The sequence below is a fragment of the Vigna unguiculata genome, chromosome 2 (genome assembly GCF_037176805.1).
Source record: "Vigna unguiculata cultivar grain cowpea cultivar isolate G323 ecotype 2 chromosome 2, ASM3717680v1, whole genome shotgun sequence".
Lineage (NCBI taxonomy): Eukaryota > Viridiplantae > Streptophyta > Magnoliopsida > Fabales > Fabaceae > Vigna > Vigna unguiculata.
Window position 1 is genome coordinate 14,060,144 of NC_140793.1, and position 22,881 is coordinate 14,083,024.

General features: G+C 36.2%; 1 pseudogene; it reads left to right on the plus strand.

Annotated features, from left to right (window-relative positions):
* The first annotated feature begins 2,103 nt into the window (after positions 1 to 2,103).
* LOC146888341 (uncharacterized) lies at positions 2,104 to 3,903 on the plus strand (annotated as a pseudogene).
* Positions 3,904 to 22,881: the final 18,978 nt, after the last annotated feature.

Sequence of the window (22,881 nt, forward strand, 5' to 3'; positions counted from 1 at the left end):
GCAAACAAACTCTAGTTGGGGTTCTCACAATGACCACTTGGGAAGTACATCCACTGTGACACTGCTACACAATCCCCTCTAGTTTAAGCAACTCAGACCCGGGTATAGGGCCTCACTCATGTAATGAATAAAATGTGTGTGTGGGAAGGGAGAACACAATGTATACCTAAGCCCACACCTGACAATTATTCCAAATACAAAAATTAAGAAGAATATACACATACAATTATTCTAAATATAAAAAAAATAAAAATACAAATACCCAAAAAAGAAAAAAACTTAGAAAGAAAAAATATGAAGAAAAACAACATCAATTTTGCACATCCAAATAAATGGTTTGACTCTCTAGCATCCCCAATGGAGTCGCCATCTGTCACAACTGAAATCGCGGCGGGACGGCGAACCAAAAATAATAAATTTGTAAAAAAAGGGTTTTGGAGTCGCCACCATAGTTATTATAGGAAACTATGGAAAACCATAAAAAAGAGCAAGGTCTGTGAAAAACTAGATTTTGGGTCCGGGAGTCGATTACGCGTAGGGAAGGTATTAGCACCCCACAACGTCCGTCCTAAGACGGTACCTTTAATTAAATATGCAAAAGTTATGTGGTTCTTTCAAAATATTTAATTTTCCCCAAAAATATTAATGAAAGAATGTACAAAAAATCACAAAACTATTTTTTTGATTTTTTGGGCCCAACGAGAATTAATCCTCGCTCCTACGTATCTCCATGTGAATGGAGAATCAGGATTACGTAGTTCTTTTTGAAAAATCTATTTGGAAAATTATTTGAAAATGATTTAATTTGTTTTATAATTTTGAAAATCTTTTTATTTAAATTTTAGTATTATTTTAAAATTGGTGTCATGCAACGCGAGCGGTCGGATAGATACTTCAAGTAAATTCTTTTTTTTCTAATCTTTTATTTTTTATATTTTTTTTAATCATTTATAAATTTGTAATATTTTTTTTGAAGTTATTTTAGAGTAGTTGTGGATGTCATTGCGACGTGACTAACCAAATAGATATAAAAGAGTAAACAAATAAAGTTATATTTTATTTTTAGATCATCTTTATATATTTTTAGAAAAAAGCAAAAGTCTAAATTAGATATCATACGACGCGAGCCGCCGGGCAAACAATAAAGAAAGAGGAAAAATATTTTTTATGATTAAAAAAAGAATGAAAATTTAAAAAAACTAAATGAAAAGCTGAAAGAATTGAGAGTGACGTACCTTAAAAAATTTTCAATATCTCCTCACCTTTTCTCTTTTCTTTTTTATTTCTGCTTCCTTTTCTAATATTTTGTGTTTGTTTTTCCAATAGAGATAAAGATGCGAGGTGTCTATGTGGGTGGTAATGAGAGAAAGAGAGAGTGTAGAGAATGTTTTCTTCTTTTTTTTCTACCTCCTTTAATATGTTTTTTTAAGAGAGATAAAAAATGAGGTGTGTATGTGGGAGTGGTGATGGGAAAGAATTAGAGAAGTGTAGAGAATCCTTTTTTCTTTATGACAGAGTGCGTATTTATACTCACACCTTGTAATATCAATGCAATCCCAATCTTAATTGTAATGAACAATATAAAAAGGAGTTAGACATGATAGCAGCACATCATGAGAATCAAATCGTAGCAAATCAGAGCACAAAATCATTCCCACAATTAGTAATATTGATTCTAACCATTAACAAATCAGAGCACAAAATCAATCCCAATTAGTAATATTCATTATAACCATTTGAATAAATATTTCTTCTAATTATTAGAAACATATCACTAATTTCTCTTCTAGGAGCAAGGGTAGAAAGCAGGTTGAGTTATTGGGCTCATGAGAAGGAGTGTGATAATTAATAACAAATTGGGCTCTTCATTCTTTATTCCTTTTTTTTTTCTTCTAAAATTAAAGTTTGGAAATCTATGAAGAAAATAATGTTTCACATTTTTTTTATTTTTTATTTTTATTTTTAAAATAAATTTATTTACTCGGACGAAACTGGGTGTTGACAGTCACACACAATGAAGAAGAAGATAGTAGACTAGTTGACAACTTCTATCAACCTCCTCCTCCTCTAAGAAGAGAAAGAAGAGAGCCTAGGGAACCAAGAGCCATTAGAATAGACCTCCCTCACTTTTATGGGAAAGATGATGTTGAAGCTTATCTTGATTGGGAAATGAAGGTTGAGCAACTCTTTGCTAGCCATCAAATAAGTGAGGAGAGGAAAGTACCCTTAGCTACCCTTAGCTTCCAAGGCAATGCTATGTATTGGTGGACTGCCCTCGAAAGAGATAGGAGAATCAATCAAAGTCCCGAGGTCAAATATTGGAATAACCTCAAAGGAGCCCTTAGGAGAAGACATATTCCCTCCTACTATCATAGAGAGCTAATGGATAAGCTCCAAAGGCTCCATCAAAATAAAATGAAAGTGGAAGAATATAGACAAAAGATGGAGTTATATATGATGAGGACTGGGATTAGGGAGTTCGAGGATACCACCATTGCAAGGTTTCTTAGTGGCTTAAGTCTTGAGATAAGAGATAGAGTAGAATTGTTGCCCTACCAAGACTTAAATGACTTGGTTCAACTTTGCATAAAGGTAGAGCAACAAATTCTAAGGAAAAATTTTCGAAATGACTACTCTAATTCTTATACCAAGAAAGAATTCAAGAGGGAGGGTAAACAAGTCAAAGAGGAACCCTCCAAAAGTGTGAAGGAAAAGGAGAAACCAAGGGAATGCACATCTTCACACACTTGTACTAGTGAAATCAAATGTTTCAAGTGTCTTGGTAGAGGTCATGTTGCATCTCAATGCCCTACCAAAAAGACCATGATCTTAAGGGGTGTTGACCACTATAGTAGCCAAGATGAGCAAGAAAGTGAGAGTGAGAATTCTAGTGAGGAGTCTAATGATGAGCCTAAGGAAATTTCCTATCCTTGTGAAGGAGACCTTCTAATGATTAGAAGACTTCTTAGCAACCAACCCATTCCAAAAGAGCCAACACAAAGAGAGAACATCTTTCATACAAGATGTCAAATTTTATAAAACATTTGTTCTCTCATTATTGGTAGTGGTTCATATTGCAACTGTTGTAGTACAAGGTTGGTTGATAAGTTGGCTTTGACTATCATTCTTCATCCAAAACCTTACAAACTGCATTGGCTTAATGAAAGTGGGGATTTGACAGTCCAACATCAAGTGAAGGTCAAGTTATCCATAAGGAAATATGAAGATAATGTGCCATGTGATGTAGTACCTATGGAAGCTTGCCATGTTTTATTAGGAAGACCTTGCCAATTTGACAAGAAAACCATACTCTCAATGGTCTTACCAATGAAATCACCTTCACTCACAAGGATATAAAGTTTGTCTTGTATCCTCTATCACCATCTCAAGTAGTAGAAGATCAAATGCAAATGAAAAATAAAATAAAGAAAGAAAAAGAAAATTCTACCTACATGCATATTAGTGAAACAAGTTCCAATTATTTAGGTAGAAAACACAAGACTTTTGAGTGCCCTAGCAAAAAATACATCATTCTAAGGGGCAAAGACATGTGTGAAAATAAGGTCAGGCTTACTTCTTCCTCTAAACGAGAAAAGCAAGACCAAAATAAACCTTGTGTTGAAAAAGGAAATATTTACAAAATTATATGGATTCAACATAAGGAAAATAAGAAGCAAAATGAAAAAGCTCCTAAAACCAAATACCTTTATCATTCATTTGATACAAGGTGTATGAACATTGGGAGTCACATTGTTTGGATGTTTACTAGTATAACATTCATTTTGTTGTTTGGTGTTTGTTGTAGGATGGTCTTTGATCCTGGAGGAGGAAGACACAAGAAGAACAATAATAAAGGTTGTTGTCATGAAGAAACATGTAGATCTGAGGACAGATCTTTCGTAAGAAGGAGGGGATGATGACAAACCCCAGCCTTGGCCAAATGCAGGCAAGAAGAGTGGTCCTCAACTGTTGACAGGGCCCAAGCTTTCATCTTTTGGGCCAACATTGTTTGAATACTAGATTAGGATTTTATTTTGGGCTTTGTATTTTGGGCCCAGTAGAATAGGGTTTTCTTTGGGCCATGTATTGGGCCTTAGAAGAAATTGGGCTTTAGAAGAAATTTTGGACCAAAAAGGAGAATTGGGCCAAATAGGCCAAGAGTAGTGTGTCTACTCTAGAAAAGCCTAGAAGCTTCTCAAACGTGCTATCCAAGGATGAGAGTTAGCTTCCCATGGAAAGACAAGTGCTACTTGCTTAGGTGGCAAGTCAGACCTTCCACATGCTCCTTTTTGGCTCCAAAATTCAACTTTCTAGACTCCTTTTTCCCTCCACTTTTTAGAGACTCCTTGGTCTCATTTTAGCCTATAAATAGAAGGCTTAGGAGATGTATTTTTCAGCTTGAAATTGAGTAATGAATTGCTGCCCAAATTTGTGCACAAATCTCTCTTGAGCTCACCTTAGAGTAAACTCTTCTCTAGTTTACTCTAGTCTTCTTCCTTAGGATTTGGCCTCACCTCTCTTAAGAATCCTTTCACCTACACCAAACCAAACACCTTAAGCTTCTTTCCTTCATGCAAGCTTCAATGGAGACAAGAAGAAGCCATTAGTCCCTGTCTCTTTTAACATAAAACAAGCCTCGGTAGGATGATTAGTAAAAGCACAAATTCTACATAAGGTAGAAGGGATAGGCTTTTTCTGTAAGTCTGCCAAGGTCGTTACCATGGCCGCTAAGTCATTCAACTTCCCTTCTATTTTCTTGTGATCGACAACATATAAAGCTTCTACTCTATAGTGGATAATTGTTAATGGTTCGATGCCATATTCTCAATTAATTGCCTCGTATTTGTTGGTGTTTTGTCCACCAATGACCCTCCACTTGCAGCATCTATCATTTGTCTATCCATGATACTTAATCCCTCATAAAAGTACTGAATGAGGAGATGCTCGTTTATTTGGTGATGAAGATAGGAAGCACATAACTTTTTGGATCTTTCCCAATACTCATGAAGATTTTCTCTTTCTTGTTGCCTTATCCCATAAATATCTTTGCGAATAGCAGCAACTCTAGATGCTCGAAAAAACTTTTCCAGAAATAATCTTTCCAGAGTCTCCCAAGTATTAACGGATCCTGGTGGAAGGCAGTATAACCAATTTTTTGCGACATCTTGCAACGAAAATGGAAAAGCCTTCAGCTTGATATGTTCCTCTGTCATTGTTGTAGGTCTCATGGATGAACAAACAACATGAAATTCCTTCAAGTGATGGTACGGGTCTTCTCCTGCTAATCCATGGATTTAGGTAGAAGATGGATTAACCTAGACTTAAGCTCACATTCTCCATCCAGATATTGGATGCACATGTTATGTGTAATTGCTGCATCTGGTAAAGTCAACTCTCTTATTGTTCTTTCTTCCATTCTATCTTCTTGAATTTCTGGTTCAAGTGATCGATCAAAAGATATGTTAATCACCAGAGGTGATTCTAGCGGTACACTTTCGGTGGTAGGTTGAGATAATAACGGTGCTCCTTCAGTAGAACACCTAAGTTCAAGTCTCTTGCGTGAGCTACGCAAGTTCTGAATAGAATTGACCTGGATTGGCTCGAGTCATGCACTACGCAGTCCACCTGAAAGTGTTTCCCTGTTTTTTTTCTTCCTATTCTTGTTTTGGAGAAAGATTTCAAGAAAGAAATAAGTTAAGATGTCGTTGGGTCTACTCCCAGGAAAGAGAGGTGCGTCAAAGTGAACAACTTAAATACCAAGTCTTTCCTAGCCAGAGTTTTCCAAACTAGTCTCAAAAAATTTCTTAAAAGAAATTCTTAATCAAAACAAAAACATAATTTTACTTGAAATAAAAAGAAAACTAAAGACTATAAAAAAAACAAATTCTATTAAACGTATATGCGTGAAATAAATAAAAAAATGAATAAATAAATAAAAATAAATAAATAAAATAAATAAATAAATAAAAACAAAATCAAAATATAAGAAATATTAACCGTATTCCCTAACAACGGCGCCAAATTTGATATCGCTATCGTTAAGCGATCAAATTACCACTACTTAATTTTAGCAACTTTAGTATTGCCATGTTAGTAGTGAATAAACTAGTTAGGGTTAAGATAACCTTGAGTCGTCTCACAACGAATACGGAATTGATCTCAAATATTTGATTCTTATAAAAATGCAATTTAAACTAGTAACAATAAAAATATGGGGGGTTTTGATATGCAAAGAATGAATGTCACACAAATAAAAGATTGTATACACAATAATAGAAAATAGGTCAATTCAACTGCTTTTTCAAAATAGGATTCTTCATCGGTTATCTAGAGATTATTGTTAAATTAATTATTGTTGTAGATTTACAAATCAATCAATGTATAGTCTCAATTCATTTGTTGGTATCCTCACTTATAATCAAAGTACAGTCTCAATTAAAAGTGAGAATTTTTAGATTATCCATAGTAAATTCAACCAAAGTACAGTCTCAATTAAATTTTACTATGCCTAATCATGTCTATTCCTTTGTTTCTTTACCAAATAGAAAAAATAATTAATCAAAGTAAAGTCTTGACTAATTTTAGTTAAAGTGATTACCGTTAATCAAAGTACAGTCTCAATTATTGGCAAAAAATTATTTAATCAAATGAAAGTTTCTAAATAAAATCAAAGTAAAGTCTCAATTGAATTTAAAAACCTTTTAACTCATATGATTAGCATGCGTGTAGATTTAAAAATCATTATTTTCTATTCAATTAAGAAACAAAGGACATAGATAAACAAAAAAACCATAATAATAATCAAAAGAACAAATAAATTAATTCATCTAACCTCAGAATCCAGTTAAGAAGTTACAATGGAATCAACTCTAAAAGCTTAGCTCTCCATGGCTTTGATGGAATACATGATAATATGATGAAGGAAAGAAAATAAAGTGAAAGGAAGAATGAGATATGTGGTGGATGACAGTGTCTGCCAAAACCAGAGAGTTCCAAGTTGTAAGTTGTTTCGCTTTTGCTCCCTTAAGTCTCTTTATATAGGCTTCAACTAGACTTTGGGCTTTATTTGTCGGTTGCTAAAATCTTTTATTTTTATTTAATTAATTAGCAACTTAATTTCTGTCAAATTTCCAATTTTGCCCTCTTATTTAACCATTTTTGCAGTTTTAACCAGAGTTGATTGTTGGCTTTGACCAGTTGACCAGTTTGACTGTCCAATAGCAGCCTGACACATGGCAGAGTGTTCTCTCTCCAGAATTAGGGTTTGCTCTCACACTCTTCTCCCTCCCTTGGCTGCGCGGCTGACGTGAAATGATAGTTGACCGCTCCTCCTTCTCTGGCAACGTTCTGCTGTTGTGGTGGTGCGTGAAACTAGTTTATGCTTGCGTTAATGGTGCGAGGTTGGCTGCTGGTGGGCGTTGCTGCAATGGATTGCTCTTGGTCGCGTTTCCGTTGTTGTGCGAGATACAGGAATGCTGCTGGTTCACGTTGGTGCTGTTGGCATTATTCTGGTTCGTTGCTGCAATGGAGGATGCATCGTGATGACTCACGTTGCTGCTGTTGCATTTGCGTGCTTCCGTTGCAAAGATGGCCATGATTTCTAGTGCGTGATGAAAGCAAATATGCGTTTTCCGGCAAGGTGAAATGGTGGTCCGAGGTTGCAGATCTGGTGCTGGTTCCATGGCTGTCGGCGAGAAGGATGGAAAGTGCTGCTGCCATTTCTGGTTCGCGGTGGTCGGAGGAACTTCCGGTGGCGGCTGCCACGGCTACCATGGTGATGGAAAGAGAGGAGAAAATTAGGGTTAGGGTTTCATGTGAGAGATGAAGGAGATGATGACGTGGCAGTGTCTAATTGGTGCATATGTGTTTGCAAGGATTAATGCCACGTGGCTTGTTCTGGTTGGCCAATTTTAAAAGTTGAGGATTGCGACATGGCAGCATCTGGTTTAGTGGAGTTTAAGTGGTAGGAGGGGTGCAAAACAGGTTTTAATGGTCCACTTGCACGAGGAGTGTGTAAATTAGAAATGGAGTGCATTTAGCTCCTGATTTATTCTTTTCCAGAATTTCCTGATTTTCAAATCCACACTATTAATGACCAAAAATAAATTCCAGCTACATTAACAAACGTTAGAATATCCAATAATATTTTATGCAACTAAAATCAATTTTTACGCCATTTTTACCAAACGTACTCAATAAATCCAATAATCACAAATCCTAATTAAATCAATCTTTAAGCACAGAAAATTCAATTAAATCCCCAAATTTAAATATTAAATGAGGGCAAAAATTTGAACTCATCAACGAGTTTACGGGTAAGGTTTATCGGTGGAGTTCACTAGTCGTCTTTACGGGTAAGGTTTAAAGGTTGAATTTCGTTTTGAATTTTCGAGCTGAGTTTAGATATTAGGTTTACAAATCGTGTTTCTAGGTCGAATATGGTAGTCAAGTTTACGATTTGTGATTATGGCTCATATTTTACGGGGTCGAATTTTATCTTGATCTTAGGGTCGTGTTTTCGGTTTGACTTTATTGTCGAATTTATGACTCGATTGTAAGGGTTGTGTTTACTGGACAATTTTACGATCAATTTTATTTGATAGGTTTACTGGCCGAGTTTCAGGGTTGAGTTTTTGGGCCAAGTTTACGGGTTAGGTTTACGACTCAGGTTTATGGGACGAGTTTACTTATCATGTTTATGGCTCTAGTTTACTGGTTGACTTTCGTTTCGAGTTTTTGAGTCGAGTTTACGGATCAGTTTTACGATTGGTATTTTACAGGTCGAGTTTACAAGTGTTCAGAACGACTCATATCTTACGGGTCAAATTTTGTGTCAGTTTTACGGGTTGTGTTTTTGGTTCGTGTTTATGGTCGACTTTACGGGTTGATTATACATGTTGTGTTCATGGTTCGAGTTTACGGGATACGTTTACGAGATGAGTTTACGACTCAAATTTTCGGGCTGACTTTGCGGGTCAGGTTTGTGCGTCAAGTTTTCTGGTCGAGTTTTCGGGCCGAGTTTACGGGTCAGGCTTGTGGGCCGAGTATATTCGTCGTGTTTACGACACTAGGTATTTTCAAATGCTTTTGAAACACTTTTATCAAAACAATTTTTCACAAAAGATATTTGAAGAATTTCTAAAGAGAAAATATAGTGAAATTAGTCTAGAAATACTTCTAGGAAAGGGAGATGAGTCTTTTGGACAAGCTTAGAAACCAAGTCTTTCCTAACTAGAGATTTCTAAACAACCTTTCACAAAAATTCTCAATAAAATTCTAGAGAAAACAGGTTGTAATTGTGAAAAACAATGTCCAAAGTGTGTGAAAAACCTATGACTAAAGAAAGATCAATTAAGTGTTAAACGCATGGCACCTAGATATCACGGTGACCTAAAACAAAAAATACAAGCATACAAATCACACAAAACCTGGACATTTAAAACATAAAGGCAGAAAACATAAACATTGAAAACATAAACTAGACGAAAATCCTTAGTGAAAATTCAAGTGGCCTTTGGAACCCCTTGAACCTCACACTACACGCTTAACTATTACAAACTTTGCTAAGGATGGGATTACTCTAAAGAATTTTCCCACCTAAGCCATATAAAGCAAACAAAAACATAAAACTGAAAAAAAATTACACAAATATCCGTGATACAAAAACAAACAGAAATGGGAAAAAAAATCTGCAACAAGAATTTGACCAGTTTGCTCTCTATTTGCTCGCAGTCCAGTCCCCAAAATGGATGCTCTCATGTGTTTGCACTCCTTCTTTAAGTCCCAGCTCACTCCACAAGTACTCTCGGAAAGCACTCAATGGGTTTCCTCACCACCATTGCACCTTTAAGTAAGGTTATAACCTACAAGGCTCCCAACCAAAAACAATGAGTTTCAAGCCAAATGAACCAAGTCTATATGATGTTTGTTTTTTAGGGGTGCTTTGAGAGTAAACAGTAGCCTAGAGATTTAAGTGATACAGTGCATATTTTGTGAGGTTATGTTGCTTTCAATTCTCTCTTTGAGCTAAACTGAGTACTTGACATACTTTGAATTGCTTAGATGATGTTCATGGATACCTTGCAACTTTGAATCCTTATGTGCTGGATGTGTTTCCATTTGTCTGTTTCGAGGATGTTTCTCTTGTATCTCTTTTTGTCTCTCTTGTTATGTCTGTGATGTCCTTGCTTTGCTTTACTTTTTAATTTTGCCCAGGAGTGCAAAAGGGTAAGTGTGGTCGATTTTGATGAGTCATTATTTTCCTCCATTCCACTAGCCTTTGTGTACCCATTTTAATGTGTTTTCTTCTGTTGGGCTTTATTGGGCCACTATTTTGAATTTGGGTTAATTTCACATTATTTGGCATAATTTTCATTTTTAATTATTTTTAGGTATTTGGGTGAAGCAATTTTGGAGCTTGGATAGTAATATTCAGTTAAAGAGAGGTGCCACATCATTTCCACGTCATTTGAGAGAATGGGCCAATTTGAGGCCCAATAGTGGCATTTTTGTAATTCTGAGTGACAGAATGGCATTTTTATAAATAGTGTTGGTAGAGTTGATTTGACCACGAAAATTAGGTCTCTTGGCATGCAACCAGCCGCATTCCTTCTTCTTGACTCTTCTCAAACCTCCATTTTCGCTCTCTCAAGGTTTGGTGGGTGTCCATGGAGGTGCTCCACTCATTTTTTATGTTTTTGCACTAGTTTTGGCCATTTCTATGCACATTTGATAGCACCCAATATGGGATTTATGTTTTGAATGCATTTGGTAGATTGGAGAGCTCATTTTGTGAATTTTATTGACTTGGAACAACACCTATTGATGGGGTTTTTGGATTTATATATCACAACAACGTTTCTCATTCCATTGAAGCTTTAAAATATCTCTTTTCCTCTTGATTTGCGTTTTAACAATTCATAGGTTAGGGTTTGATTCCCTGTTTTTGTGAATTTCATTTTGAAGGGCCTGTGTGCTCCATTTCCATGTCTAGCTAAGCTTTTTGCATTAATTCCTTGATCAAATTGAAATGAAACCATGAGATTGTTGATTGTTTTTGGGTTGTATTCGGAATTGCATTGATTTCAGGTTGTGTTTTGATGATAAACACTTTTTTGATGCATGCTTAATCTCAAATTCGTGTGTGCACATTAAGGGGCTCGTATTGATGAAGGATTGACCCCAACCAAGGATGGAGGCACATGCTTAAGAAGACTAAGCATGTTTAGAAAGAAAGTTCACTAATCCTTCATCCCTTTCATTTGTGTTTGTTATTTTTGATTCCCAAAGTTGACTTAGTTGAATCAACTTTAGTTGACCTTTGACTAGGTTTGACTTGTTGACTATAGTAGACTTGACTTAAGCCAACATGCTAATCTATGTTTATTTGCCTTGTAGGTTAATTAGGAGTAAGAAAGCAATGCTAGGTGGCGCATGGTGATTGGGGAACATAAATGATGTGAAGGAGAGAGTAAAGTAAGGCATAAAGCATAAAGTAAAAGGCATGAAGCAAGTGTACCTATGTACCTTTGGTCTCCTTTGTTTTTAGCACACTTTGGCCACTTTTTGGAGACATATGAGACACATTCTTTGTCTCCTTTTGTGCTAGAACGAAATTAGCCTTGCACACACCATAGTTAGCTCTTTTGTCTCTCATTTTTGTAACCTTATTTAACCTAGTTTCTAGAAGCTAGGGTTAGGCTTTTGTAGAGACATCCTTAGGTATCTTTTATTTGCTTAGAGGCCCCTAAACTCTTCTATATAAGGGGTGCTCCAAGACAAGTAAAAGGGTTGAACATTTTGAAGTAAAAACACTCTTGTGTCTCAACCATTTGTGAGAGAGTTTCCTCCCTTGGGAGTGAATACTTTTAAGCCTTATCTTGCATAGGTAGTGGCGGCACACATCCACTCATCTTCAAGGTTGCCATGGCCTCTAGCCTAGCCTTGTAGTGGCGTGCTTCTCACATTTTTTACCATTTCTTTCCTTTCCATTTTATGTTTTCTTCTTCCTTTAATTATTCTTTGTTTTCTATGGTTTATGTGCTTTCCATTTCCTTTAAGCTTTGAATCAATCTATCATCTTCTTCTCTTGAGCTTTGTGAGAGGAACTTTCACATCTAGATAGCATGCTATCTTAATGTCCAGTGGGGATTTCACTTAGCTTTCTTAATCAACTCACACCATATTCAATAATCTTAAAAAGAAACAAGATAATCCTTCATCACTCTTCCACTTCATCCATGTGCTCGAATCACCATGTGCCACCTAGCCATGCTCTACTTTCTCTTAATTACCTACAAAACAAGACAAACAAGGATTAGCATGTTGGTTTAAGTTAATATAATCTTGGTCAAAGGTCAACTTTAAGTCAAAGTCAACAAGTCAACCAAAATAAGTCAACTAGAAACCAACTTAGGGAATTCAAACCAAAGTAATGCAAAACAAAGATAAAGGTGATGGAATAGAAGACTCCCCTCTAGACATGCTTCTAGTGATCCTTCTTGAGGGAGCTTCTAAGGAGGTGGTATGGTGGGTCACGCCTTCATCAATGTTTATGGCTCTAGTTTATTGGTTAAGTTTCGTTTCGACTTTTTGAGCTGAGTTTATGGAGCAGTTTTATGAATATTATTTTACATGTCGAATAGGTTAGTCAAGTTTACAATTCAAGTTTACAATTCAAGTTTACAAGTTTACAGGTCGAATAGGTTAGTCAAGTTTACATATCTTATGGGTCATATTTTGTGTCGATTTTATGGGTTGTGTTTTCGATTCATGTTTACGGTCGAATTTACAAGTCAATTATACATGTTGTGTTTATAGTTCGCATTTATGGGATACGTGTAACACCCAAAATTTAGGATGTCACGAGAAGCTATCATTGCTCTTTTTGATTAAAAGTAAAATGATTATATCGTAAAAGGACACTTAAAAGAAACTTAAAATTTAAATGTAAATAGGTAATCCAAAACATCCATTGAAATAGTAATAACTAAAAAAACAAATTTCCAACTATATATTAGAATTCCAACTAAATAAATCATAATCCCCACGAGTTCACTCCATCCTCTCCGCAATCTACTTCGAGTCAAAAACATCTGCATTATTATCTGCTCCCGTATAACACACATGTTATATGATCATCGCACAGGCAATAAACACACAAATAAATAAATAGGGGTAAGCTAACCATAAACAATGATATATATAAAAGAATTTCGTAAATAGAACATGACAATAATACTTAACATCGCATTCAAGTAACACTTAAGCATTATGATCATAATAAATCTTTGGTTTGAACACAAAGCCCTAAAATCCTAACAATCATAACAAAACAATCATAGAATCACATTCATCTAAGATCTTCAAACATAGTGATCATAATCAAACTTTGGTTTTCTGTGGCCTCTCACCCCACAACAACATCTAGTTTCCTAAAACAGATGGTTCGATGTGTCCCACTATTGCAGCCAGACTGTCTCCCTTGTTCCTCAAGGAATTATGAGTAAAAACGTTGATGCATCGCACACCGGGCACTATACTCGCAACGAGCCGAAATAAGGTGAAACATCTTTCCCCTCCCCATTGCTTCACATAGGCGAGAGGGTACAACACTCGAACCAATCCTCTACCACTACTTCACACAGGCGAAGAGGACCCCTTTCCACTGCTTCACACAGGCGAAAGAGTCTTCATTGGATTCCTAGGTACAAAAAACCTCACACAACATTTAATTTCAACAAGAGCTTTCAAGCAAGCAAACACTCCCAACATGCAACACATAAGGATTACTTATTGCCAACCAAATACACACCATCACATCATGCTTGAAAAATAAAGTCTCATAACAAAACCAAATTCATATATCACATGTGTATTTAATACACACCAAATATTTAATAAAATACATGGGAAAGAAAAAGAAAATAAATTATAACTCAACCTGCACCTAAACCTTTTAAAGAGTAGAAAAATAGATGTTATCTTTTGCGAAAAACTGTCATAAGAAAAAAAACTAAAAAGAAGCAAGAGAAAGGCTAACCCTACACTAGGCAAAACTGTCATAAGAAAGAAGAAGAAATATGCTCATGAAGAAGGCATCAAACTCACGAAAACCACCCATGCACCAAAACAAGAGGAAAGAAACCAAAGTTATATTGTGGACCTTGTGGTTAAGAAAAAAAAAAAGAAACTTTGCACTTAATGAGGGTCTGCACCAAAAGAAAAACATTAGTTAAAAGACTTTGCTCTAAAAAAGAACCTAACGATGGTGCTCTGGTAAGAGAAAAGAACCAAGTTATCCCAATAATAACACTTCATTAAATATTGAAAAGAAAACCCCACCATAGTACATGAAAACCATGCGGAACACAACTTTACATGAAAGAGAAAAACTAACGAAAAAAGAGAAAATAACTTTACATGTATGGAATGAAAGCACCCACACTTAACGAGAAAAGAACAAAACATGTGAGAGAAGGTACTCATATAAACCAAAGCTTTAATATAGGAACTAGGGGTGATTTGAAATGGTCGGGTTTGGATTTGAAAAAATAAATTTTGGTTGTGTCGGATTGGGCATATTGAACCCGAATTCGGCCCAACCCGACCGTTGCTCAGCCCTAATGGGAACTTTACATATGGCGTGAAAATAAAGGAAAAGATGCACATCCCATAGCCCACAATCTCACGCTGCACACACACAACTCCACTCATGCATGCATGCACTCAAAACAACACCCACAACAAGCCAAGCTTAGAAATAAATGAAAGGAAACCAACCTCATGCAACACAAAACGTACTACACAGTGGTACTTACGTAAGGGTCTATACCCAAGATGTAAAGAAGAAAAGCTCATGGCATGAGACCCCATGGTAGTCAAGCAACAAATTTGAGAATAGCATCAAAGAGTGCAAACATTGCACTACCCTTCTTCCACCATGGTCTGATATGAAAGAAAGAGCAACGAATCAGAACCAACACTGCCCCATACCTTATAGTTCACTCTTCCTTGCACCACCCACGTATAAGATAAAACACTTACAAGAAAGAAGAAAAAAAAGAAGTGCACCCAATGAAAAGAGAATGGAAAACACGTGGAACCTTCCTCAACCTTTACGTCATATTATGAACGGAAAACAATCTCAAGAGAAAAGCCAAAGAGAAAAAAAAACCTCCTCACCCAAATCTCTACGTCACAACAATGCGGAAGTAATGAAACACAATGATACACCATGAAAGAAACTAGTGAAAACACTAAAACACATACATCCATGGCTAGCATAAAACATAGCAAAAATCAAGATCAAGCAAGAAAACTAGAAGAACAAAAATAAAGTGTTGCTTCCCCTACCTCTTTCACTCTGCCTTTTTCCCGTAGCCTTTAACTCCCAATTTCTCTACTCTTGTTTCTCTCCTCCCTCTTCTTTCTAAAACCCTAACTTTCAACCTATAAACCTCCTCTCACTCATAATTTTTCTATTAATATTCTCCAATTTAAAATTATTATTATATTTCTTTTCTTTGGACTGTTTTATTATATTTAATTAACAATCCAAAAAGATAGAAAGATTAGAAAATAAGAATGATGTAGCGTAATGTTATTTTGGCATTGAAAATAAACACTACACCACGTGACCACTTAATCCAAAGGAAGAGAGAGAAAACTACTTGAAAAATAGTGGGCCCCACCACTTAAATGAGAAAAATGAATCTAAAACCAATACACAAAGCGAAATTTGGCTAAGCAAATTCGAACCGAGACCTCGCACACAACATCAAGTTGTACTAACCACTAGGCTACACACTTTCTCATGATATGACATGCATTATAAGTATTAAAACACTTATACTCCACAAACCATAATTCCTTAAATCACTTAAATAATTTTTATAAATACCACAATAACTTAAATCACTCAAATAATAATTTTTTTCTATTTCATAATTTAATAACCTAATTAAATTAAATAAATCAACAATATTAATCAAGCAATTAATATTTTCCGAGTCTTATAATACATTTACGAGCTAAGTTTACGGGTCAAATTTTCAGGTTGACTTTGTAGGTCATGTTTACGAGCCGAGTTTTCTGATCGAGTTTTCGGGACGAGTTTACGGGTCAGACTTATGTGTCGAGTTTATTCGTCATGTTTGCTGCATGAGGTTACTAGTTGAGTTTCCTTTCAAGTTTTCAACCGATTTTACAAATAAAGTTCACGAATCGTGCTTTATAGGTCAAATAGGTTAGTCAATCATATCTTACAAGGTTGAATTTTATGTCAATTTTACGGGTCGTCTTTTCGATTCGAGTTTGCGGTCGAATTAACGAGTTGATATTTGGGGTCATGTTTATGGGACAAGTTTACGATTAACTTTATTGGATAAGGTGCAGGCTAAGTTTACAGGTTAACTTTTCAGGCCAAATTTACAGGTTGATTTAATGGGCGAGTTTACAGGTTAAGTTTTCGGGCCAAGTTTACAGGTTAAGTTTTCGGGCCGAGTTTACAGGTTAAGTTTTCAAGCCGAGTTTTCAAGCCGAGTTTACGGGTAGGATTTAATGGTCGATTTCACTAGTCGTGTTTACGAGTATAGTTTAAAGGTTGAGTTTCATTTCGAATTTTCAAGCCGAGTTTAGATATCAGGTTTCACGGGGATGAATTTTATGTCGATCTTACGAGTCGTGTTTTCGGTTTGACATTATTGTCGAATTTACGGGTCGAGAGTAAGGGTCGTGTTTACTGTGCAATTTTACGATCAAGTTTATTTGATAGGTTTACTAGTTGAGTTTAAAGGTCAAGTTTTTGATCCATGTTTACAGGTGAGGTTTACGGTTTAGGTTTATGGCCCAAGTTTACTGGTCGTGTTTATGGTTCTAGTTTACTGGTTCAGTTTCGTTTTCACTTTTTAAGCCGTGTTTATGGATCAATTTTACGAATCGTATTTTACAGGTGGAATAGGTTAGTCAAGTTTACAGGTCGTCATTAGGGCTCTTATCTTACGGGTCAAGTTTCGGTTCGTGTTTACGATCTAATTTACGGGTTCATTGTACGTGTTGTGTTTATGGTTCAAGTTTATGCGATACGTTTATGGGATGAATTTACGGGTCAAATTTTTGGGCCAATATTGCGGGTCAGGTTTACAGGTCGGGTTTTCTGGTTGAGTTTTCGGGCTGAGTTTACGGGTCATGCTTTTGGGCCAAGTATATTCGTCATGTTTACGACACTAAGTTATATGATGAGTTTCGTTTCAACTTTTCATCCAATTTTCCAGATCATCTTTACGAATCGTGTTTTACAGGTCGAATAGGTTGTCAATCATATCTTACAGGGTCAAATTTTCTGTCGATTTTAAGGGTCTTGTTTTCGGTTTAGGTTTGTGGTTGAATTTACAGGTTGATTTCTGCGGTCAAATTTACGGGACAAGTTTATGATCAACTTTATTGGATAGGGTTACAGCCTAGTTTACAGGTCAAGTTTTTGGGCCCAATTTACGAAATCATTGTAGGGGTCTTGATTACGAGACATGTTCATGATCAAGTTTATTGGATAGGTTTCCGGGCTGAGTTTATCGGTTGAGTTTTCAGTCCTAGTTTACTGGTAAGGTTGATCGGTCGTGTTTTCAATCCTAGTTTACGGGTAAGGTTGATCGGTCGAGTTCACTAGTCGTGTTTACGGGTCTAGTTTAAAGGTTGAGTTTCGTTTTGAATTTTCGAGACAAGTTTAGATATCAAGTTTAGGATCGTGTTTACAGGTCGAATAGGGTAGTCAAGTTTACGATTTGTGATTATGGCTCACATTTTACGTGGTGGAATTTTATGTCAATCTTACAGGTCGTGTTTTTAGTTTGACTTTATTGTCGAATTTACGTGTCGATTGTAGGGGTCATGTTTATTGGACAATTTTACGATCGAGTTTATTTGATAGGTTTACTGGCCGAGTTTAAGGGTCGGGTTTTTGGGCTAAGTGTATGGGTCAAGTTTATGGCTCATGTTTATTGGTCGAGTTTACTGATTGTGTTTATGGCTTTAGTTTACTAGTTGAGTTTTGTTTTGACTTTTTGAGCCGAGTTTAAGGATCGGTTTTACGAATCGTATTTTACAGGGCGAAAAGGTTAGTCAAGTTTACAAGTTGAGTTTACGAGTTTTTATTATGGCTCATATCATACGTGTTAAATTTTGTGTCGATTTTACTAGTTGTGTTCTCAGTTCGTGTTTACGATCGAATTGACGGGTAGATTGTACGTGTTCTGTTTATGGTTTGAGTTTGTGGGATACGTTTACGGGTCAAATTTTTTGATTGACTTTCCTGGTCATGTTAACAGGCCGAGTTTTCTAGTCGAGTTTTCGGGCTGAGTACGGGTGAGGCTTTTAGGCTGAGTATATTTGTCGTGTTTACAACACTATGTTACTGGTTGCGTTTCATTTCAACTTTTCAACTGATTTTAAATATTAGGTTTACGAATCATGTTTTACAGGTTGATTAGGTTGTCAATCATATCTTACGGGGTCAAATTTTATGTTGATTTTACGGGTTGTGTTTTCAGTTCGAGTTTGCGGTCAAATTTACGGGTTGATTAATGAGGTAGTGTTTACGGGACAAGTTTACGATCAACTTTATTGGATAGAGTTACAGCCCAAGTTTACATGTCAAGTTTTCGGGCCAAATATACGTGTTAATTGTAGGGGTCGTGTTTACGAGACATGTTTATGATAGAGTTTATTGGATAGGTTTCCGGGCTGAGTTTACCGGTCGAGTTTTCAAGCCGAATTTAAACGTGAGGTTTATCGTTCGAGTTCACTAGTCGTATTTAGGGGTATAGTTTAAAGGTTGAGGTTCGTTTCGAAATTTCGAGACAAGTTTAGATATCAGGTTTACGAATCGTGTTTACAGGTCGGATAGGGTAGTCAAATTTACGATTTGTGATTATGGCTTATACTTTACGTGGTTGAATTTTATGTTGGTTTGACTTTATTGTCGAATTTACATGTCGATTGTAGAGGTCGTGTTTAGTGGATAATTTTATGATTGAGTTTATTTGATAGGTGTATTGGCCGAATTTATGATCGACTTTTCGGCCCAAGTTTACGGCTTAGGTTTATGGCTCAGGTTTATGGGCCTAGTTTACTAGTCGTGTTTATGGCTCTAGTTTACTGGTTGAGTTTAATTTTTACTTTTTTAGCCTAGTTTACGGATCGATTTTCCGAACCGTATTTTACAGGTCGAATAGGTTAGTCTAGTTTACAGGTCTCCATTTTACAGGTTTTTTTTCGGTTAGTGTTTACAGTCGAATTTACGAGTTGATTGTATGTGTTGTTTTTATGGTTCGAGTTTATGGGATACGTTTAAGGGATGAGTTTACGGGTCAAATTTTTGGGCCGACATTGTAGGTCAAGTTAACAGGCCGAGTTTTCTAGTCGATTTTTGGGGCCGAGTTTACAGGTCAAGCTTATGGGCTGAGTTTATTCGTCGTGTTCAGGCACTAGATTACTTCTTGAGTTTCGCTTCAACTTTTCAACCGATTTTATAGATCAGGTTTACCAATTGTGTTTTATAGGTCAAATAGTTTATTTAATCATATCTTACGGGGTCGAATTTTATGTCAGTTTTATGGGTCGTGCTTTTAGTTCGAGTTTGCGGTCGAATTTATAGGTTGATTATTGGGGTTATGTTTATGACACAAGTTTACGATCAACTTTATTAGATAAGGTTACAGGCCGAGTTTACAAGTCAAGTTTTCTGGTCGAATTTACGGGTTGATTGTAAGGGTCGTGTTTACGAGACATGTTTATGGTCAAGTTTATTGGATAGATTTCCGGGCTGAGTTTACCGGTCGAGTTTTCAGGCCGAGTTTACACGTAAGGTTTATCGGTGGAGTTCACTAGACGTGTTTACGGGTCTCGTTTAAAGGTTGATTTTCGTTTTGAATTTTTGAGACAAGTTTAGATATCAGGTTTAGGATCGTGTTTACAAGTCGAATAGGGTAGTCAAGTTTATGATTTGTGATTATGGCTCACATTTTACATGGTGAAATTTTATGTCGATCTGACGGGTCGTGTTTCCAGTTTGACTTTATTGTGGAATTTACATGTCGATTGTAGGGGTCGTGTTTATTGGACAATTTTGTGATCGAGTTTATTGGATTACTAGTCGAGTTTAAGGATTGAGTTTTAGGGCTCATGTTTATGTAGAGTTCATTGGTCGTGCTTGTAGCTCTAGTTTGCTGGTTGAGTTTGGTTGTAATTTTTTGAGTCGAGTTTACAGATCGGTTATACAAATTGTATTTGACAAATTGAATAAGTTAGTCAAGTTTACAGGTCGAGTTTACGGGTCTTCATTATGACTCACATCTTACGGGTCAATTTTTTTGTCGATTTTATATGTTGTGTTTTAGGTTCGTGTTTACGGTCGAATTTACGACTATATTGTACGTATTGTGTTTATGGTTCATGTTTATTGGATACGTTTACAACATGAGTTTACATGTCAAATTTTCAAGCTGACTTTACGGGTTAGGTTTACGTGCCGAGCTTTCTCGTCGAGTTTTAGTGCTGAGTTTACGGGTCAGGCTTGTGATCCGAGTATATTTGTCCTGTTTACGACACTAGCTTTTTGATTGAGTTTCGTTTCAACTTTTCAACCGATTTTAAATATCAGGTTTACTAGTTGTATTTAAGGGTCTAGTTTAAAGGTTAAGTTTCATTTCGAATTTTTGAGACAAGTTTAGACATCAAGTTTACGAATTGTGTTTACAAGTCAAATAAGGTAGTAAACTTTAGGGTTTGTGATTATGGCTCAAATTTTACGTGGTTGAATTTTATGCCGATTTTATGGGTCATGTTTTTAGTTTGACTTTATTTTCGAATTTACGTGTCGATTGTAGGTTAGTCAAGTTTATAGGTCGAGTTTACGGGTCTTCATTATGGCTAATATCTTACGAGTCAAATTTTGTGTCGATTTTACAGGTTGTGTTTTTGGTTCGTGTTTACGGTCGAATTTACAAGTTGATTGTACGTGTCGTGTTTATAGTTCAAGTTTATGGGATACGTTGACGGGATGAGTTTACAGGTGAAATTTTCGGGCCAACTTTGCGGGTCAAGTTAACGGGCCGAGTTTTTGGGCCGAGTTTACGGGTTAGACTTATGGGCCGAGTTTATTTTTTGTCTTCCCATCACTAGGTTACTTCTTGAGTTTCGTTTCAACTTTTTAACCGATTTTACAGATCAAGTTTACGAATTGTGTTTTACATGTCGAAGAGGTTAGTCAATCATATCTTACGGGGTCGAATTTTATGTCAGTTTTTGGGGTCGTGTTTTAGAGGTTGATTATTGGGGTCGTGTTTACGAGACAAGTTTACGATCAACTTTATTGGATATGGTTACAGGCCAAGTTTAAAGGTCAAGCTTTCGGGCCAAATTTACGGGTTGATTGTAGGGGTCGTGTTTAAGGGACATGCTTATGATCAAGTTTATTGGATAGGTTTTCAGGCTAAGTTTACCGGTCGAGTTTTCAGGTCGAGTTTACACGTAAGGTTTATCGGTCGAGTTCACAAGACGTGCTTATGCCATTTAAAGGTTGATTTTCATTTCAAAATTTCAAGACAAGTTTAGATATCAGGTTTAGGATCGTGTTTACAGGTCAATGGGGTAGTCAAGTTTACGATTTGTGATTATGGCTCATATTTTACGTGGTGGAATTTTATGTCAATCTTACGGGTCGTGTTTTGATTTTGACATTATGGTCGAATTTACCTGTCGATTGTAGGGGTCTTGTTTACTGGACAATTTTAAGACCGAGTTCATTTTATAGGCTTACTAGTCGGGTTTAAGGATCGAGTTTTTGGGCCAAGTTTACGGGTCAGGTTTACAGCTCATGTTTATGGGTCGAGTTTACTGGTCGTGTTTATGGTTCTAGTTTGTTGGTTGGGTTTCATTTTAATTTTTTCAGTCGAGTTTACGGATCGGTTTTACAAATCGTATTTTACATGTTGAATAAGTTAGTCAAGTTTACAGGTCGAGTTTACGGGTCTTCATTTTGACTCATATCTTACGAGTCAATTTTTTTGTCGATTTTATGGGTTATGTTTTCGGTTCGTGTTTACGATTGAATTTACGACTTTATTGTACGTGTTGTGTTTATGGTTCATGTTTATTGGATACGTTTACAGGATGAGTTTACAAGTGAAATTTTTGGGCCGACTTTGCGGGTTGGGTTTACAGGTCAGGCTTATGGGTCGAGTATATTCGTCATGTTTACGACACTAGGTTACTGCACTAACACAAAAAAGCCTTTTAACGTCCGATATTTTCGACCTTTGATGTTTGTCCAAACCCCGATGTCGTATTGGGTGACGTCAAAATAACGTCGGAAAATTAGCAGACATCAATTGACGTCAGTGCATTATGGGTCTGACGTTATCCAATGTCGGAACCTCGAGCAACAAACGTCAATTTTCGTGTTGAATGGAGGCAAAAATGAGAGCAATTTGACGTTTGTTAGTGCCTGCCAGACGTTAAATAACGTTGGCCCTGGTATGGTCAGACGTTAAATAACATTTGTCAGAGCACCGATATACGTTAAACTCCTCTGTTTTTTTTTTAAATTTAATTGTTTTTACAACATTCTTACACCTAAAAATTGGAAAATTCCCATAACAGTTTCATAATACTTTCAGCACAATTATGGAGTTACAATTATATATAATAAAACTTAAGTTTGAACATATATTCTAAACTAATATAAATAACAGCAAACTAAAAGTTTCAACATGAAATTCTTGTACAACAAAGTTTTTTTAAAGGAGTTCTAATTCATGTGGTATCAACTCCATTTTCCAATAGATATGCTGCCCACTCTTGTCTTAGTGTATGGATAATGTCATC